Raw genomic sequence first — 18,394 nt, forward strand, 5'->3', positions numbered from 1 at the left:
AAACCTTTTTCTTCTTTCTGAACTCCCAGAAGAATGGAGAAAAGTGATGCTTTATTAAAGCAAGTTCCTTAAGGGAAGTCTGCTATGAAGATCTTGCTTCCTTTTACATGTTCTAAATCTACCTCTGTTTTCCACTGTGACCCCATTTTTGACTCATGAATCAGCTTTACTGCTTACTGAGTCTTTTCAGTCACTTCTCTTCTGAATCATTATGGGTATCATTAATATAAAGCTGTTACTTAGTCAATTTTGGGTTTTGCACTATTTGAGACACATGCCATGTTATAGACTATAGATTCCACAGTCCCCAAATAGGAAATAGCATATTTTTAAATGCTGTTCTTTGAGAGCTGTGTTTCAGTGTGTAATGTTAAGTTCTAGATGCTGAGAAAACATGCCTTCTCCTCATATTCTTAAAACCCCTCAGGGGCCTCGATGTCTGAACGTTAGAAGAGAAACTGAGTCTGCATCATGCCTAATCATATCATATCCCAGATCAGGCACTGGGCTTCCTCTCCAAAAAACAAAATTATAAATGCAGAACCTGGAATCTTGCCTCGCTGACAATTCTTCAAGTGCTATTTTGTGGTGAATAAGAATCATTCATTTTCCCCTCATCTTCGCCAAGTGAATGTTTCATTGTTCAGCTGAGCTGACAGAACAGATGAAGGCGAAACAGGCAATACTCAAGAGCACAGTTACTGATAAATAATTACAACAAGGACATTATAATTATTTAATTAAAATCTGCGCACGGGGAGAGATTATGACTCTTTCAGCTTGCTACCTCATTTAGATGATACTAGTCATTAACCAATTTAGCTGGAGTCAGCGCCTAAATGTCCACATGCTCCACTTTATCTTTGAAACCTGTGCAGTCAGCAGCCATGGCTGCATGCTCTGTGTCCCACTGCTGGAGAGTACAGACACCCTCCTTAATAGCGTGGGGAGACACTTGCAAGTCTTAACTACCCATAACCATCTCATAAACCTTCTCTGGGATTCTGAAGGTTTTCCTTTGAAACATAGTGCCGGAAATTTTGGTGGCATTTACTCTTATTAGTAACATACTGAAACTTCTGCCAAAGAATAGAAATCAATAGAATACAGGTTCGATGAAGACTGTAATCTCTAAAAATATTTCTTCTCTGATGTATTGAAACCAACTGTTTTAAAGGAAGAGGAGGTTCATCTATGTGACAGTCCTACACCATCTACTCCAAGACTCCAGGATACTAATATTTCAGTCTCTACATAGAAATTAAAGTCCCTGCTCTTCAGGCATTTCCTTTTTGAGTATATATATATATATATGAAGAAAAAGGCAGCTACTACATTATTACCACAGATGAGAATGTTGGGGCATGGGAAATAAGGGGGAGAAGCACTGATCTTAATTTTTTTAATCCGAATTTGTTAATGGGGTCTCTCTCTCTCTCTCTCTCTCTCTCTCTCTCTCTCTCCTCTCTTCCTCTCTCTCTTTCACACACACACACACACACACACACACACACACACACACACACTTTCTCTATTTATTTTGGTTTTACTTTGATTAGTCATTTATTTTACTCTGCGTTGGCCCAGTTCTGCAGATTCACCTAGTTTCTAAAAATGTAACAAATTACTTTATTTCTGAAATCAGCTTTAAGTAGGACATACTGGCAAATCAATACAGTCCCACCGGCCTCAGTACCTAAAAAAAAAAAAATTAAGACCACTTAAACTATGGTCAAGTAAAAATTTTAATAAAAATAAAATATGTGATCCCTGAACCCTGGGCTACTTCCTTGAAAGTCTGATATGATATAGCCACCCAAACTGGTGAGTCATCTCTGGAAATTTGAGAACCAATAACAATTTTTGACATTTTATGCAATCTGAAGAAGTTGTGTAACACAGGCTTCTGGTCTTTCAGTGCCTCACACAAAATATAAATTTCAGAAATACTAAATAGTATTAATTTTGTACGACACACAGAAAACCAAATACACAAATACCCTCTTGCAAGAATTCTTTTATCTAATCCAGTTCTTTGACACAGGAGATTATTCTTCTACTCATATAGGAGAAATGAGATCTGGACTAAGTAGAAAGGGGAAGACTAGACAACTTTTAGGATTAGTTTTATCTGTATTAATAACTTCCTACCTATAGGTAGGCTTTTATGTTTTTTTCTTGTAAATTACGTCTTATAAAAAAAAAACTGCTTTCCCTTTTACTCAACTTAAATACATACTCTGCTATAGCAATTCTTCCTACTTGTAGCAACCGATCTAGTTTCTGTCTCAGGGCTTTAACCCTTGCTCTTCCCTCTACCCAAAATGTTCCTTTTTTATGGACCTTTAAATTTCTAGCTCCTTTTTCTGATTCAGATATTAGTTTAACTATCACCTCCTCAGAGAGGTCTTCCCTTGTCTCTCTGCTAAAATAGGCAGCCATTTGTTATTCTTCATCCTAACACCTACTTTTTGTTACCTTTATAGTACCCATCAGTATTTTTAATTACGTAAGTATTCATTTGATTACTATTTTATTGACTGTTTCTCTCTGTAGACTATCAGCTCCATGAATAGAGGTGTCGTGTTGGTCTCATCCACTGTTATAGTCCCATTGTTTGTTACAGTGCATGAAGGAATGGACCCCCAATCAACTTGGAAGTAATAAGTAGAAAGTTTTATTATTTAAATACCTTTGCTCCTGGGCTCCTAGGTGATTTAATCAATCGAGCATCTAACTCTCAATTTCGAGGCATATTCCAGGATTATAGGATCAAGCCCTGCATGGGCTCTGTGCTGTGCAGGGATTCTGCGTGGGATTCTCTCTCTCTCTCTCTCTCTCTCTCTCTCTCTCTCTCTCTCTCTCTCTCTTTCTCTCTTTCTAAATTAATAATAAAAAATAATAACTTTGCTCCTTTTATTTTACCTTTTTATCTAAGCTGGCTAAATTGTTGACTAGTGGTTGAATATTATTGGCAAGTATTGTCTGGATCTTTGTGCATTACCTTGTAATTTTTAACTTTACTCCTACAACGTTTTGTTTATTTTGACTTTGTGATATCTTTCTCTATTGAATCTCATTCTGTTTATTTGTTTAATGTTTAATTATTTATTTTTGAGAGAGAGAGAGAGAGAGAGAGTGCATGAATTGGGGCGGTTGGGGGGGGGTGCGCAGAGAGAGAGAATCCCAATAAGGCTCAGCACTGTCAGCATGGAGTCCTATGTGGGGTTTGATCTCATAAACAGTCAGATCTAGAGCTGGACATTTAACTGACTGAGCCACTCAGGTGCCCCACCATTCTGTTTATTTTTTACCACCTCTCTAATTGAAATCTATCTAATAAAAATATTAAGATATGCTATTTTAATTTTCCTTCATTTTTCTTATTTTTTTTATTTCACTGGGATCCTGTTCTCTATCATTTATGAATAGTTCCCTCAAAGAAACCCTCAATTCATTTTCTAGTTTCAAAATCATCAAGTCAGTCACTGTAGAATCAATCCATCCATACTTATAAGATTACTTCAGCAATAAATGAAACTAAAACAATATTCATAGTCTGTTATTCAGGGTGGGGGGCTCACTAGATTCCCTCCTTGGTTAAAGTAGGCATATATAATTTTCTCTGATGATAAACATTAAGATTTTCCTAAACTTGTTTGTTTGCCTATTTTATAACAGCTCTAAAATTCTACCCTGGGTAAATTTTTTTGTCATTAAAATAAAATAATGAACAAGACTTGAGCAATATTTTTGTTTATGCTAAATTAAAGTTACATGTCATTCTACATGAAGCAAAATATTCTCATGCATTAAAAACATGTGTTTGGCCAAATCGTGGCAGTTTGGTAAATTATATTGTTCCTGGGATAGGGATGTTTAAGTTATTTGCAAAGAGAAGATGTTCATAGCACAAGGTCTGCTACAGTCTTATTTTCCCTTTGTATATTATTGTAATGTAATTATGAGTATATTGACACTTTTCCTTGGCATTTAATTTCTTTAACTATCCCATGCAAACTATGGCTCAAACCTCTCACAACTTTTTAAACCACAAAGTTGATCATATATTGTCACTTTCAATACTATGGATATCAAAGTTGTTGCTCTCTTTATCATGGAATGAGGAGCAGCTGGGGAAGTTGAAACACCAGGGCAGCTTATTCAGTGTCTTATAGGTTGGGTATTATGACGTGGCTGTGAAATCTTGTTTGGAGTTTCATCCATTCTTAGAGTGGGTATAAGAGGACTGTTTATACATATGAATCAAAATTATTGTGTTACCCAGTATAAACAGTTTTCCAATTCTCCACTATTTTGAATTTTGCATATATTTCCTAGTCCGAGACCTAGATACTTAATATTTGGTTAGGTGCCTTATTTTGTAATTTTGATCAAAGCATTCATGAAGATGCCTCCAAAATCACTATACAATAGTGAAACACATAAACCTTGTTAGAATCTCAAATATCCCAATTTTACCCTGCGTATAAGTATTTCTGCATTGTCTTATTTTCTTACCTCTTCAGATGGTGATCGTCATGAGAGAAGTGATTTTTTTCTCATTCCTTTGGTGTATCTCTAAAGTTCCTACTCTTAGCCTTGGACCTGTAAGTACTCATTCAACATTTGTGGGGAAAAAAATTGTATTAAATATCCTGTTATGAATGACCAACTTTAAAAATGCATAGGATATGAAATAATCTGACATTTTTAAGGTAAAAACTCATAAAAGCCATCGAGACTCTAAAATATCAGTCTGTAACTCTTTTTTTTTTTTTTTTGAGTTTCCAATCTAAACCACTTGTTTAATAGAGGCTTTCCATCCAGACAACCTATTTAGAAGAGATACCTATTTCTGAAATAGTGCCAGAAACCTGTGAGGTCAGACTCAATACCATGCAAAAGATTAGCTGAGTGAAAAAGGAAAAGCCCACATGCTCTTAAAAACCTTCAACACAAATAATCAGCAGCAATAATTGCAAAGAAAAAAATGTAGCTAGTAACACAGTGAATCTCTTACAGATGAACTGGCATTACAATTTCTGAAATATCACTGTGAAGTTTTGCTTCTCAACTTGTGGTTGACTCTCTTTATTAATGTAACCTCTTGGGGGATGATATTACATCACCTTGTACGTGCGATATGCACATGGTTGTTAAAGACCTTTAAATCTAATGTGCACTGACCTCTTGAACATTTGCTCTCGCTGGTGGTTTCCAATTTCTTCTATATCAAATGGTGACCTTAACATTCTAACTCACAGATATAACTATTAGAATTGAGCTGACATGATAAATGACTACTCTTGCCATCCTGGTCATATTTTTATTTTTCAAAGATTCAGTTGATAGTTTGGTCTTTTCAGTTTGCCTTTTACTTCTCCTGAATAATGGCCATTTCATTATTAATTTGCATCCCCCACAGAAGAAAAAGAAATACTCAAATAATTTCATTACCAAATATAATCTCTGAAAGTCATTGTTTGATAGTATTGATCAATTATTTGATTTTTTTCTCAAAATTAATCCAGGAACAGTATATGCAACCAGGTATACCCATGATTATCTAAAAATCTGCTATATTTCATATTTGCAGATTTCATCATTTACCTATTATGCCTAGTTCTACTGTTCTTACAATTACCTACAGTTATTTTTAAAAGCCTTCATGATTTAGGCAACTATCAAAGTTTTCTCTAGTCCTAATTCACCATAGGTTAGTTTCCACAGTTTATCCCCACCGTTGATGTTTATCTTTCTGCTACCTGATACTAAATATGTCTGAACCCACATCCATTCTCTCCAAGCACTGTCATCACCAAATTGTCTGTCCTTGATTATCATCAACAGCAGAACAGCCCTGTCCTAGCTTATGACAATAACAAATTGAGACTCATCCTTCAGTTATGTTCACATAAATTATCTATACTACCTAAAAGATTATTTTTCACTTAGCAAGATTTTAGAAACTCTAATTAACATATTATGTTTAGTCTAGATATCCATCAATTGGCTTAACTGAATTTGTAGCTATATGATTGCCTAAATAAACTTGATATATAACTACAGCATAGTCAGATAAAAATTTTTAATGTTAATGAGGATTTGTTTAATGGACAATAATAGTTCCATTATTTAAACACTAAAAGGCTAAGTGCTATAGTCAAAAATTAAACTAAGCTATTTCTTGAATTATTAATTTGCTTCCATTTAGGTGTCCTCCTTAGAACATTTTATAATCTGAAACAATTGTGACTCTTTCATGATCATTAAATTTTTACTGAAAGAGTTAAACTATTTTCTGTCTAATACACCTCCAAAAATAGCCTTATTTAACTTGACAAACACAGTCCAATACATATTTAAGCTATTTTGAAAATAATGGAAAAATCTTATTAATAACTGTTTTCTCTTGTGGGGTGTGGTGAATAGTAATTTAGGGCAGATGAGAGCAAAGCAATTTAACATTTCCCTTGTTAATTCCTTTGACCTACAAGTTTGGAGGTCTCTGCAACACCCTTGAGCTTTTTCCACAGGATAAAGTAACGGTTGCTAGGACTTGGCCAAAAAATTCTCTGTTTTGCTGTTAGGTTCTACTTATATCTCGTTCAGGCATTTCTTTCTTATATTATTTCTGTCTGCAAGAAGAGGAAAAAAATGTGTGTGTGTGCGTGCACATTGCTTGTAGATATTATATATGGTATATACAGTTAACCCTTGCACAACATGGGTTTGAACTCCAAAGGTCCACTAATATGTGGATGTTTGTAAATAAATACAGTACAATATAGGTGTATAATCCCTTCCTTATGATTTTCTTAATAACATTTTTTCTCTACTTTGTTATAACAATACAGTGTATAATACATATACAAAATATGTGTTAATTTTTCATGTTATTGGTAAGGCTTCTTTCTGGTCAATAGTAGGCTATTGGTAGTTAAGTTTTGAGGAGTCAAATGCTTTATGTGGATTATCAACTCTGCTAGGGGGCCAATGCTCATATCCCTGCATTATTTAAGGGTCAACTGTATTAAATTACAGGTAGCATATATCTATATTATATATGTTTCTTTCCACATAAATTGTCTCTTGGCTAAAGTTGATATTGCTCAAAGGAATGATGCCCTTTAACTTGATCTTATGTAATGAATCTATGTGTCCGATGAGTTAGGAATATATATTGCCTTTACCTTAAACAGCATGGCCATTTTCTTTAACCCACTTATGGAGTTACCTCTCACCATGGTTCCCATTTCTCTCTGTCTTGGCTCTTCAACCAGGTCAAGAGAAAAAAAAAATCATGCAAGTATATTTTTGAGGAAACCAGTAAATGCCTACTAGCAATAACTTATTGAAGTAAACTACTTGATTACCTTCAGGGCTTCTCTGAACCCTTTTATATTCTGGGTTTGTGGTGACTTCCTATTTTCACAATTCAGAGCAAATACCAAATCAAAATATTATCCAGTGAAAAACGTTCAGAGCTGTGAGTCAGCCAGCCCACAGTGCAATTGTAATTCTACCCTTACCTAACTGAGAATTTTGATAATTCCTGAAGTTTCCTGGATTTCATTTTCTTTGTTCATAACATGAAGTAGCTGGATTAAGTTATCTAAAATTTCCTGCTATTCAAAAGTTCTGGGGTTGAGAATACTGTAAACAGAATTGAGAAAAAATAGTTTGACTTCAGTCAATTTCCATTCTCACTTTCACCTTTCCTCCCGCTAGAGGTGCCAGGTGCACTCATTCTGCCCAAGGCCTCCTCAATCCATAAATTGCCGGCCTGACCCCTGACAAGTTTGAGCTGGTGACTTCTGAGCCTAGGCAAAGTCTGCTTTATTTTGAAATAGTGCCGACCTCCAATAAATGCAACCTGAAATGAAAGCAAACTCCTAATATCTAATCTTTTTTTATCATAGTCTACTCTTTGATCGCTCTCATCAACTCAGGAGTGTTTTACAGCAATATTATTATCTAGTTGTATAGAAAACTGCCATTTTCACATATTTCAATAGCAGTTTAAATTACTACAATCTTTATACAAAGTAAATTGGTAATAAGCAACAAGAAGACTTCCAATTTTTTCATAATCTCTGCCCCATAAGTTCAACATCTAAGACTTTGTTTTCAAGAAATATTAGGAGAGACACAAAAAGATATAAATACAACACTATTCCTAGGGAGGAGGGGGGTAGATTGAAAACAACAGAAATATCCAAAATATGACATCTGTTAAATAAATTATGAGTACCTCTGTAATGGGGCATTATATAGCCATAAAAATCATGGTTTAAAGAATAATAATATGGCAAAAAGGTGACTAGTTAATCAGTATAATTTCCAATTGGGAAAATTCAGGAAAGAATAGAAAAACAAAGAAAAATATCTGGATGTCCACTACTCAAGTCTATCATTGTTTATACATTTGTGGATTTCTCCTATCTCTATTAAAACCAAGTATTGCTTTAAAATGTAAACAATAGAAAAACAAACAAAAGAACCTCATTTAAAGGACTTTTCTGTGCCTATGGCTACATATTAAAAAGAAACCAAGGTGTGTGTGTGTGTGTGTGTGTGTGTGTGTGTGTGTGTGCGTGTGTGTGTCTGTGTGTTTGTGCTGAGGCGTGAAAACCCGGGAAATCGATTCAGAGTTTGTATACATGTAAATGTAAAAATCATATAGACACATGGAGCCTTCAACAATATTGCAGTTTCTCCCTCTCAGCAGGGTTTTTTCAACATCAACAGATAATTATTTTGGGGGGGATTTCTCTGTGTGTTGTAAGATGTTTAGTAATATCTCTGACCTCTCTGTGATAGATGTCACTATTAATTCTCCCCTCACCAGTTCGTAATGACCAAAAATTGTCGCCAGATGTCACCAGATTTCTCTTGAGAGACAGTATCATTACCACTCGAGAACCACTGCTCTAAAGCTACATTCTTCTAGACGGTTTCTTTTTAGCAGCAAAAGGATATATCGTTAGATTGTTTTTAATGGGTAGGAAAAGCAGAAGATCCGGATAAAAGTCACTGTTGGGAAGATTTGCCACATACTCCTGACTCCTAAGTGTCGGTTTATTGCTGTTGTTGTTTTTTAAATGTTTTCAAGTACTGGCACTGTCTCCTAAGGTATGGCTCCCTTACACAGCAGCTGGGACAGGAGAGGCCAGAAGCTTTGGATCCCCAGTAGTCTCGGTCTCCAGCATCTAACGAGCAGGCAAAGTCCTAAATATTATTTTTATATCTCTAGGTTGACACCATCCACCAGTCCAAGAGAAACAGAACTGCCACAGCCTCCCGTGTATCTCCCCACCTGGGAGGGATAGGAGTACCTCTGTTACTATTCCCTGTGACCTCTACTGACACCGTGGGGGAGTGGTTACTGCTTGGCAATAGTGAATGGCCTGACTTTCCACTAGGCTTCCTTTGACACCACCCCAGTGAGGATGAGAAGGGGCACCTAGTTATGCTGGTGGGGGTGGAAGTCCAGCTCCCCATTTGGTTTCCACTGACTCCACAATGGGAGGCCTCATCCCTGACAGTAGTCAAATTCCTGGCTCCCTTCCTGGCCTTCTCTGACACCACCCTAGTTGGGGAGGAGTTGGGACACCTCAGTAAGCCTTGGCATGGGTAGAATTCTAGGCTCCCCACATGGCCTTTGCTAGTGCAGGTAGAAATGGAGCTACCATTTTATTAGTGGTGTTTATTAGTGTGTTTAGCTGGAGTAGAGCAACTACTTTCTAAAAGCTTTCTGCTTGCCAGGCTGCCCCTTCCATGGCCATTGGCTAGAGAGAGCAGGCTTTCCTTGAGGCTATTTTTGTCTGCATCCTTTGGCATTTCCAGGTTGTCTGCTAGCTCAGCTCCAAATCTGGGATATACGAAGTAAAAATATATGTACTTATGTAATGTATAGCTTCCCCCAAATCATCTTTTTCATTGACATTTTTGAAGTTACTAGCATAAGAAGTTACAAAGAAATATCCTAATTTAGTCTTCTACATGTCTATAAATTCTTTGCTTTTAATTTGTACTCTTGTATTTTCCTGAGTTCAAGAAAAATCTTTTACCTCAGGCCACACTGAAGGTCTAGAATATTGTTTTGAATTAATGTATATTATTACTCTTATAGAACAGTATTGTAAGGACAGGTACATTTACAATTAGGCAGCTTGAGAATGGGATAGTAATCATACCATTTCCTTACCATGTGACCATAGACTGGTCATGAATCCTACATAGGTCTTATTTTCATCCTCTCAGATAGAATGATATATCTGTCCTACAGTTTTGCAATGAAGCTGAAATAAAATTAAATAAATGCTGGCAATTAACACTGCTTCTGGCTTTTAGGAGGTGCTTGATACATGCTAGATTTTAGCTGATATAGGGAGGAAAGCATTTTCCTCAACCCTCTTAGCATCCTGGGTCAGGTTTTAAAATTAAACTGACAAAGCCAGGTTAAGAGGAGAAAAGCATATACATTTAAGTTTTACATAATACAGCAGCCTTCATAAGGAAATGAAGTTGCAAAGACACAGACTTGTCTTTTTATGCTAGGTTTGATGGGGAGTGGAGAGTTGGTTGGGTAAAGGAGTAGGAGGTAATTATACATTACATTGGGGGAAATTTAGACAGTCCTGTTAAGATTCTTCTTGGGGTCCCTTTGTCTTTGGAGAAAAAGATGCTCCTTTCCTCTGTAAATACAAGGGCACCTCTTACAGGAGGATTTCATGGCCTGTTTCAGGGAAGGATGATATGGATAGGTGAACTTTTCGGCTTCTGCCATGTTCTCAAACTCCTTCAGCTTAGATTATTCAATATTGCACAGTGCCATATTTTAGGGTAGTATGTCCTGCATCCCATCACTATTTTAGAGTATAATGAATAATTACATTGATGGTGACATTCTTTATCTTTTCAAATTTATTAGTAAAATACTCTAATTTGAATTTATGCTCTCAATAAATTTGTTTTGAATACTATATAATATTTAAATAGTAATGTTAATTAGTAAGGAAGTTTTCCAGTAAAGTACTTTCTCAAAAAGAATACAAGTCAGAGATGTCTGGGTGGCTCAGTCAGTTGAGCGTCTGACTTTAGCTCAGGTCATGATATTACAGTTCGTGGGTTCGAGCCCCGTGCAGGGCTCCATGCTGTCAGTGCAGAGCCTGCTTGGGATTCTCACTCTCTCCTGTCTCTCTCACCCTCTCCTGCTCACACTTTCTCTCCCTCAAAATAAATAAATAAACTTGAAAAAAAAAAGAATGCAAACCAAAGTAAAGAAATTCATGTCATTCAGCTTTGTGAGAGGATGTTATTTTATGTGTCCATCCTCTTCTGTTTATATTCGACCAAATTATGTTCTTGTTACCTTAACACACCCCATGTTTAAAACCCAGCTCTTCATGCTTTCTCCTGTGATCCTGTTCCCTAGGTCTCTGCTTTAGCAGGCTACACCTGCTAAAGAATTTTCAATATTAGAGAGGTGCCTGGGTGGCTTAGTCAGTTAAGCATCTGACTTTGGCTCTAGTCATGATCTCATGGTTCGTGAGTTTGAGCCTCGAGTTGGGCTCTGTGCTGACAGCTCAGAGCCCAGAGCTTGCTTTTGATTCTGTGTCTCCCTTTCTTTCTGCCCCTCCCCACTCATGCTCTGTTTCTCTCTCTCTCAAAAATAAATAGGGGCGCCTGGGTGGCTCAGTCGGTTGAGCGTCCGACTTCAGCCAGGTCACGATCTCGCGGTCCGGGAGTTCGAGCCCCGTGTCAGGCTCTGGGCTGATGGCTCAGAGCCTGGAGCCTGCTTCCGATTCTGTGTCTCCCTCTCTCTCTGCCCCTCCCCCATTCATGCTCTGTCTCTCTCTGTCTCAAAAATAAGTAAACATTAAAAAAAAAGCACAAAAAAAATAAATAAACATTAAAAAAAGAATTTTCAATATTAGAAAACAAAAATAACATCTTAATATGGGGTTTGGTGATCAGTGATTGAATAAGAGGGTCAGCTGTATTAAAGAGCCTCAAAACCAGTTGACTCAGTATTTGGTTTTTCAGTCTAGATCTTGCCCTGCTACCTAATTGGTTGGACATCGAATCTGTGATGTGGCTCAATTAAGCATCCAACTCTTAATTTAAGCTCAGTTCATGATCTCAGGGTTCGTGAGACAGAGAACCCTGAGTCAGGCTCTGTGCTGACAGCAAGGTGCCTGCTTTAGATTCATTCTCTCTCTCTGCCCCTCCTCGGCTCATGCATACACATGCACACAGTCTCTCTCTCTCTCTCTCAAAATAAATAAACTTAAAACAAAAAACCAGACAACGCAGACAAGAAAATCCAAGATTTGGAATTTACATGCCAGGAGGAAAAAATGGTAAACAAGTTGGGATAAGAATGGGAAAATTTAGTTGCAGAGTACAAACTGTAAACTTTACAAAAGTATAGCATAAATGCAGAAAAGTGCACTAATTATAAGTGCACAGCTTAATGTATATTTCACAATGTGAACACATTTAAATAACTATCATCAAGATTAAGAAGCAGAACAGTAGGAGAGCTCCATGCTGCTTTCCAGGCACCATTTCTACCTGCCCCAAGGGTAACCCTATTCTGTGTTCATTCTGAAGCTGTGCAACACTGGCAAGGGCTATATGCCCTCCCTGACTTTTGGTAGGAGAGAACATTCTCTTTGAAATCCAGGATAAGATATGATTTCCTCAATTTATGAATTCTATGATGATTTTTCTTATTATATAGCAGCATTAAACTCCTTATCCTTTAGCCTCTTAACAATCTTGAGACTTAGCCATTTCATAGCCACTGTGAAGACAGTTTTAACTAAGTTCCACATATGGTATGGAATCACAAAATGACTCAATAAAATAAGGACTATTTGTAATCACTCCACATTTGCTGGGGAAACTGAGGATAAATGAGTTGGCCAAAGTCTTAGTGTTAACAAGTGGCAGAGTAGGGAGTAGAGTGCAAATTAATCTGATTCTAAAGTGTAAATTCTTAACCACAAATTTATTCTCACACTCTCCCACAGATACCAGTAAGATCTGATATTGTTGAAACTCTCTCCTTTATTTCGCTTCGATCGTTTCACATTCAGTGGCTCATTGTAAAAATTGCTTCCATCATTTGATACTTTTGGAACTTAAATGTAGAAGCAATGATAAAAAAAGAAAGCTGCTGGAAATGATGTGCCCAGTAAAATCATATATTCTGGAAGTTTTAATGAAGACTTACACCTTAGATGATGGACTACATCCTTAATTTTTAACTATTAAGATAATATGAAAACTTCCTCTTAGATATGATATTTAGCTACAGGAATAACTGTTGAATGAGAAGGTCATGTATTGTACCTTCTGGAATATTTTCAAGCTTTGTAATTAATAAATGCTATCTAGAATTAGATCATTAAGTCTTCGTGGGATACTCCATTTATATTTAAAGGTTTGGAATCAAAGCACTTTTAACACATGCCAATCTCTTAATCTATGAAGGTACTAGTTTCAAAGATTAGGTTTCAATTATCAATGAGTTTATGGCATAACAAACAATGTTCAATAATAGTAAATAAATTCACATGAAGAAAAACTATTTAAGGTTTCATCTTTTTTACTTTTTACCTAGTATTGCATCTGTAGGAGACATAATATATAGTTATTCTAGTAAATAACCAAATGTCCTTACAGTTCAAGTATAAAGTAACAGGTTGATGATGAAATAGATTTATTCTGAGATCAAACTCTCATTATTATGCCTGACCCATTAATACACAGTTCTTTGTGCCTTAGATTTACACAGTCCTCAAGCAAGAAGAAAAGTTTATTAAAATTAATTTTTCCCGTAGGACTTATTCTGGATTTTCACACACATTGCACAAGCAAAATGGCTTTTAAAACTCATGCTTTTTGTCATCCTAATTGTTTTACACATCTTGGCAACTTTTCACACCCTGCATAAAACAGGGGCTCATTAGGAGTCATTAGAAAATATTTTTCTTGCAAATGCATTAGAGAATTTGCACATTATTTTATGCCATTTTGGGAAGAGATGTAAAGTAAATTGTGACTAATCATGAATCAAACAGGGTCACTTAACAATAATGCAGGAAAGAGTTTCTCAGCAATAGCATTTCAGAAATGAGAATTTGATGGGATTCGGACATTGAACCCTTATTACCTGAAAATAAATGTATAGCATTTTATTTTTATTGGATAGTTTTTAGTTCTTAAGTGATTAGGTGATATTTTGATTTCTTCTTAGGTATTACAAGAAGAAAATAAGTGTAAGGAAATGAACAATAAAATCAAAGTCAAAGGTGAAAGTTGTGTTCTTAGTTTACTTTTACCAAATGATTTCTTACAGAAAGAACATAGATATGAAGTGGGAGAGAAGGAATGTAAGGTAAATTTAGCAGAAGTATGCAATTTAGATAGTGAGATGTTGTTGGAGGAAGAAAAAAAGGCCTGTATGTCAGTATTACCAACGTTTAAGTCATATGAATGAACAAATCTGATTTTATAGCCACTTTATGGAGGATCCAGGAGTAGTATTATCATTAGATCCTTAAGAACAACAAGAAAAAATAATCAAATCATTGCCATGTAAATCAAGTGCATACATAAAGAGCAAATAAAAAGCATTCTCTAACTTTGTTTCTTAGAGCCACTTCTCTTTATTCAGTCATACGCAATTGCATGTGCACTGAGGTCCTGAACAAATAGGATGTCAGAATCACATAGTGAACTTTACATTCTAACTTTCTTGACATTTTTTATAACAATCTTTTATTTATCAAAACTAAGAAATTAACATTGATACAACACTATTTACTGAACTACAGACTTCATTCATATTTCTCCCAGTTTTCCACTATTATCTTTTTCTGTTGCAGGATCTAGTTCAGGTTACCACATTGTATTTAGTTTAATACCTCCTTAGTCTCTTCTAATCTATGATGACTTCTCCTTCTTTCCTTATCTTTTATGGCCTTGATGCTTTGAAGAGTCATTGTTTTTTATTTATAGAATGCCTCTCAATTGAGTTTGTCTGATATTTTCTCATGACTAGATTAAGGCTTTGGGGTTTGAGGGAAGCATAGCACGGATGTGCCCTTCTCATTTAATCATATGAGGCCAACTCCTTCTTTTAAAATTTACTTTAAATTGGTTTCCACGGGAAGCTTATTTGTGTGGTATAATTCTCTGGGTATGCAAGCTATAGTCATGTTCTTGGCCTTTCTTGCCTAAAAAGAATAAATGAAAAAGTTGAAAAAGGAGTCAAGACAGTTTTATGGACCAAACAGAATATTAACAGGATCTAAGAAATTATGAGAAGTGTTGTTAAAAAAGCTAGAGTCATTTTATGCTATTTTAATTGGACATCTCTGCCATGCTGATTGACATCTATGGCTCTTTTCAACTCAGTTGAGAATAAATAACATCAATGACCACTGTATTCTGTCTATTATTTATAAGCTACCGAGGTTCAATGAGTCTTCTCACTAGAGTGGCCTCTGCATCAGGAAAAAGGTAATGAGAAATGCAATAATTGCTGAAGTTGGACTGATAGATGGTAAGGATCATCCAAAGACACATTTATATTCTTCATTGGCTGATAATCTGCTTTGTTACTTGTTGTTTACAAATAAGCCTTGAGTTTCACACAATTTGGTCACACAGGTAGACTTTGGAGCCAGATTGCTTGGGTTCAAATTCTTGCCCTTCCCCTTCTAGTTAACAAGTCACTGTCCCTTCTACATATTTTGAGCTATTGCACGTAGAACCCTAAAACAACAACACCTAGTAAGTATTCAATAATTATTAACTACTATCATTATTGTTCAAAGTTACAAGACTTTATTAGTAAATATTTTATGTGTCACATTTTAGTGTGGACAAATAAGGCATAGAACTTTTTAAGGGAAAAGGGGCATTATACATATAAAAGTACTCTTACATAGTTTGCTTAGCCTTTTTTATATCATTTATTATATATATATATATTTCCCTATATCCCAAAATTAAATGCTTAGTTTCCTATTTTAAGACTGAGTTCATATTTATTTTTCCAAATACATTCTTCTTTCAGTTCTCATTTATTTTACCAACATTCACATCATGTTTAGTTTTCAGATATCAGGCCTCTTGATACCTAAACTTTCCCTGTTAATATTGACTTTTAGATTCAAAAGTTGTCTTAAAAACCTGGAGAATTTTATATTTATTCCTGGTATACCATAGCAGTTAAAGCTATTTATTTAGTACTCTTAAATAGTTTGTTTAGTAATCTATGCTGCTAATAAAAATGGGAAATCAAAATATAAGTAAACTCATTAAGAGTTTGCAGACTGGGATGACAAGTACTGTTCACATAAATAAACAGTGACGTATAATCATCCTTTTATGATCTGATTTGCCTGGTTTTGTTTGAGCATGTAGGATGACCTTCTAGGTAAGATCGCTCCTTGCTTTTCTAAATCGGAGCATCCTAGAGGCTATATAAAATAACTGTACAACAAATTTATACTCCCACAAAAACTGTTTCACTATCCTCGCTGTGATGAGATTATATCCAGTATATGATATAAACAGCTCTTCATTAAATGAAGGAGTTTCTTTTCACTCATTCATGTGTGAATCCTGTGATTCCCATTGACAATGATCTGAGGAACACAAATAAAGCTGTTCTTGAAGTTCTTACACAAAGTGAAAAAGGGCTCTCTCAGAAGTCTCTACCAAATCTGTCATCAAGTCTCATTGGCTCAAATTGGGTCACCTACCCATTCCTTGCTCACTGTTCAAGGAAATGCATTGCCTGGAGCTGGCATTGGTCCAACTTATCATGACACAGGTCAGCTGGAGGGCAGAGGACAAAAGGTAAAATCTATGAGTTCTGTTAGGAAGAAGAAAGGAGAGTGAATGAAAAATAGGCAACTAAAAATGTATATTATGGTAAAAATTGGATATATATTAAACATACATCCACATGTCTATTAGTGTAAGAAAGTTTCTGCCTTCACAAACTTACATTCATTGGCAAATACAGACACTCAAATTAAAATAACTTTAATATTCAATATGTGCAACAAAAAAAACTGAAACAGGGTAATGGGGGATGCTCATTTTAGGGAGGTGGCCTCTCTGAGATGGCGATATTTTAGTTAAGACTGGAATGGTCACAAGAGGCAGCCAGGTGAAGACCTGTGGAAAGAATGTTCCATTTCAGAGAGAAAGGCAAGTGCAAATTCCCCAAGACAAGCTTGGCCTTTTCAAGTGAGAGAAAGACTGGCAGAGCTACAACCTCATGAAGGAGGTAAGAGATTGGATATGAGAAGTCTTTGGGACTAGCTCATGTCCAGATCATAATGAAAAGTTTGGATTTTGTTCTACTTGAACTGGAAAGGCACCAGGGTTGCATTTCTGGGGAGAAAAGAGAGGCATCAAAGAGAAGTAAAGCTTTCTGATGTCAGTCTCACAATTTCACCTGCATTCATTTGTGTCAACCAATCTCTTTGATCATGGGGTTTGAGACCATTCATTTGAGTACCCCCAATATTTTTCTGATTTTCTGCAAAAATTATTGGTTAATTTTTCATATGCAGTTATTCTACAAAATGGGTCACTTTCTAATTTTAGAGAGCCCATACTATTAACTTGAAACCCCAAATTTACAACTGTCCAAAATGGAAGTTGGGCTTTATTGCAGAATTACTGAGGTAGTCAAAATATCCAGACTGGCTGGGAAACATTTTAAATGAGCAGATTTGTCAACGTATGTACCATAAGTCAGAAGTAACTGCTATTCCTTCAACAGTCTAAACTGTCAACTCCATCCTCCTCCTGAATAAAAATAAACATTTTCTCCATAACAAAGGCTTTTTATAAAAGCAATAAAACAACTCAAGGGAGCATTGTTATCATGAGCTAATCACGCCCTTGGGGAATTAGAGGCACTTAGCTGCACCCAATGCCTCACAGCACCTGAGGGCTGTGATTATCTCCTGATAACCTCCCAGTCTGTCTGACAGACCTTGTTGGTTAATTAGATAATATTCAACTTGGTAATACTGTTTTTGAAGATTTTTTTTGGAAGTTGCATAAACAAACACAATTTATAAAAACACGTACATACATACACACACATATCAGCCAAAAATTGGATAATTATCATTTACTTCAAATGCAACCAAGTTTTAAATAACTATATTTATATATATATTTGTATTTATATTTATATTTATAAAATAGAGTCTAAGAACTAAATCCTGAGGTGCTACTTTAACAATGAGTAATTCTGATGAGCTCAACCCAGGAAATCTTTTAGAGAAACCACAAAAAATTACATAATGTAGTTTATTTACAATTAACAAATGGTTGTGAC

The 18,394-nt window shown here is 35.7% G+C and overlaps 1 long non-coding RNA gene across 1 annotated transcript in view; it reads left to right on the top strand.

Annotated features, from left to right (window-relative positions):
- LOC111559534 overlaps positions 1 to 18,394 on the top strand; it is a 327,598-nt gene that overhangs the window by 94,730 nt on the left and 214,474 nt on the right. Inside the window, exon 2 of the long non-coding RNA XR_006594441.1 lies at positions 4,530 to 4,610. This is a non-coding gene — a long non-coding RNA (uncharacterized LOC111559534). The remainder of the gene's footprint in view (positions 1 to 4,529; positions 4,611 to 18,394) is intronic.

This window comes from Felis catus, chromosome A2 (assembly GCF_018350175.1).
Source record: "Felis catus isolate Fca126 chromosome A2, F.catus_Fca126_mat1.0, whole genome shotgun sequence".
Classification (NCBI taxonomy): Eukaryota; Metazoa; Chordata; class Mammalia; order Carnivora; family Felidae; genus Felis; species Felis catus.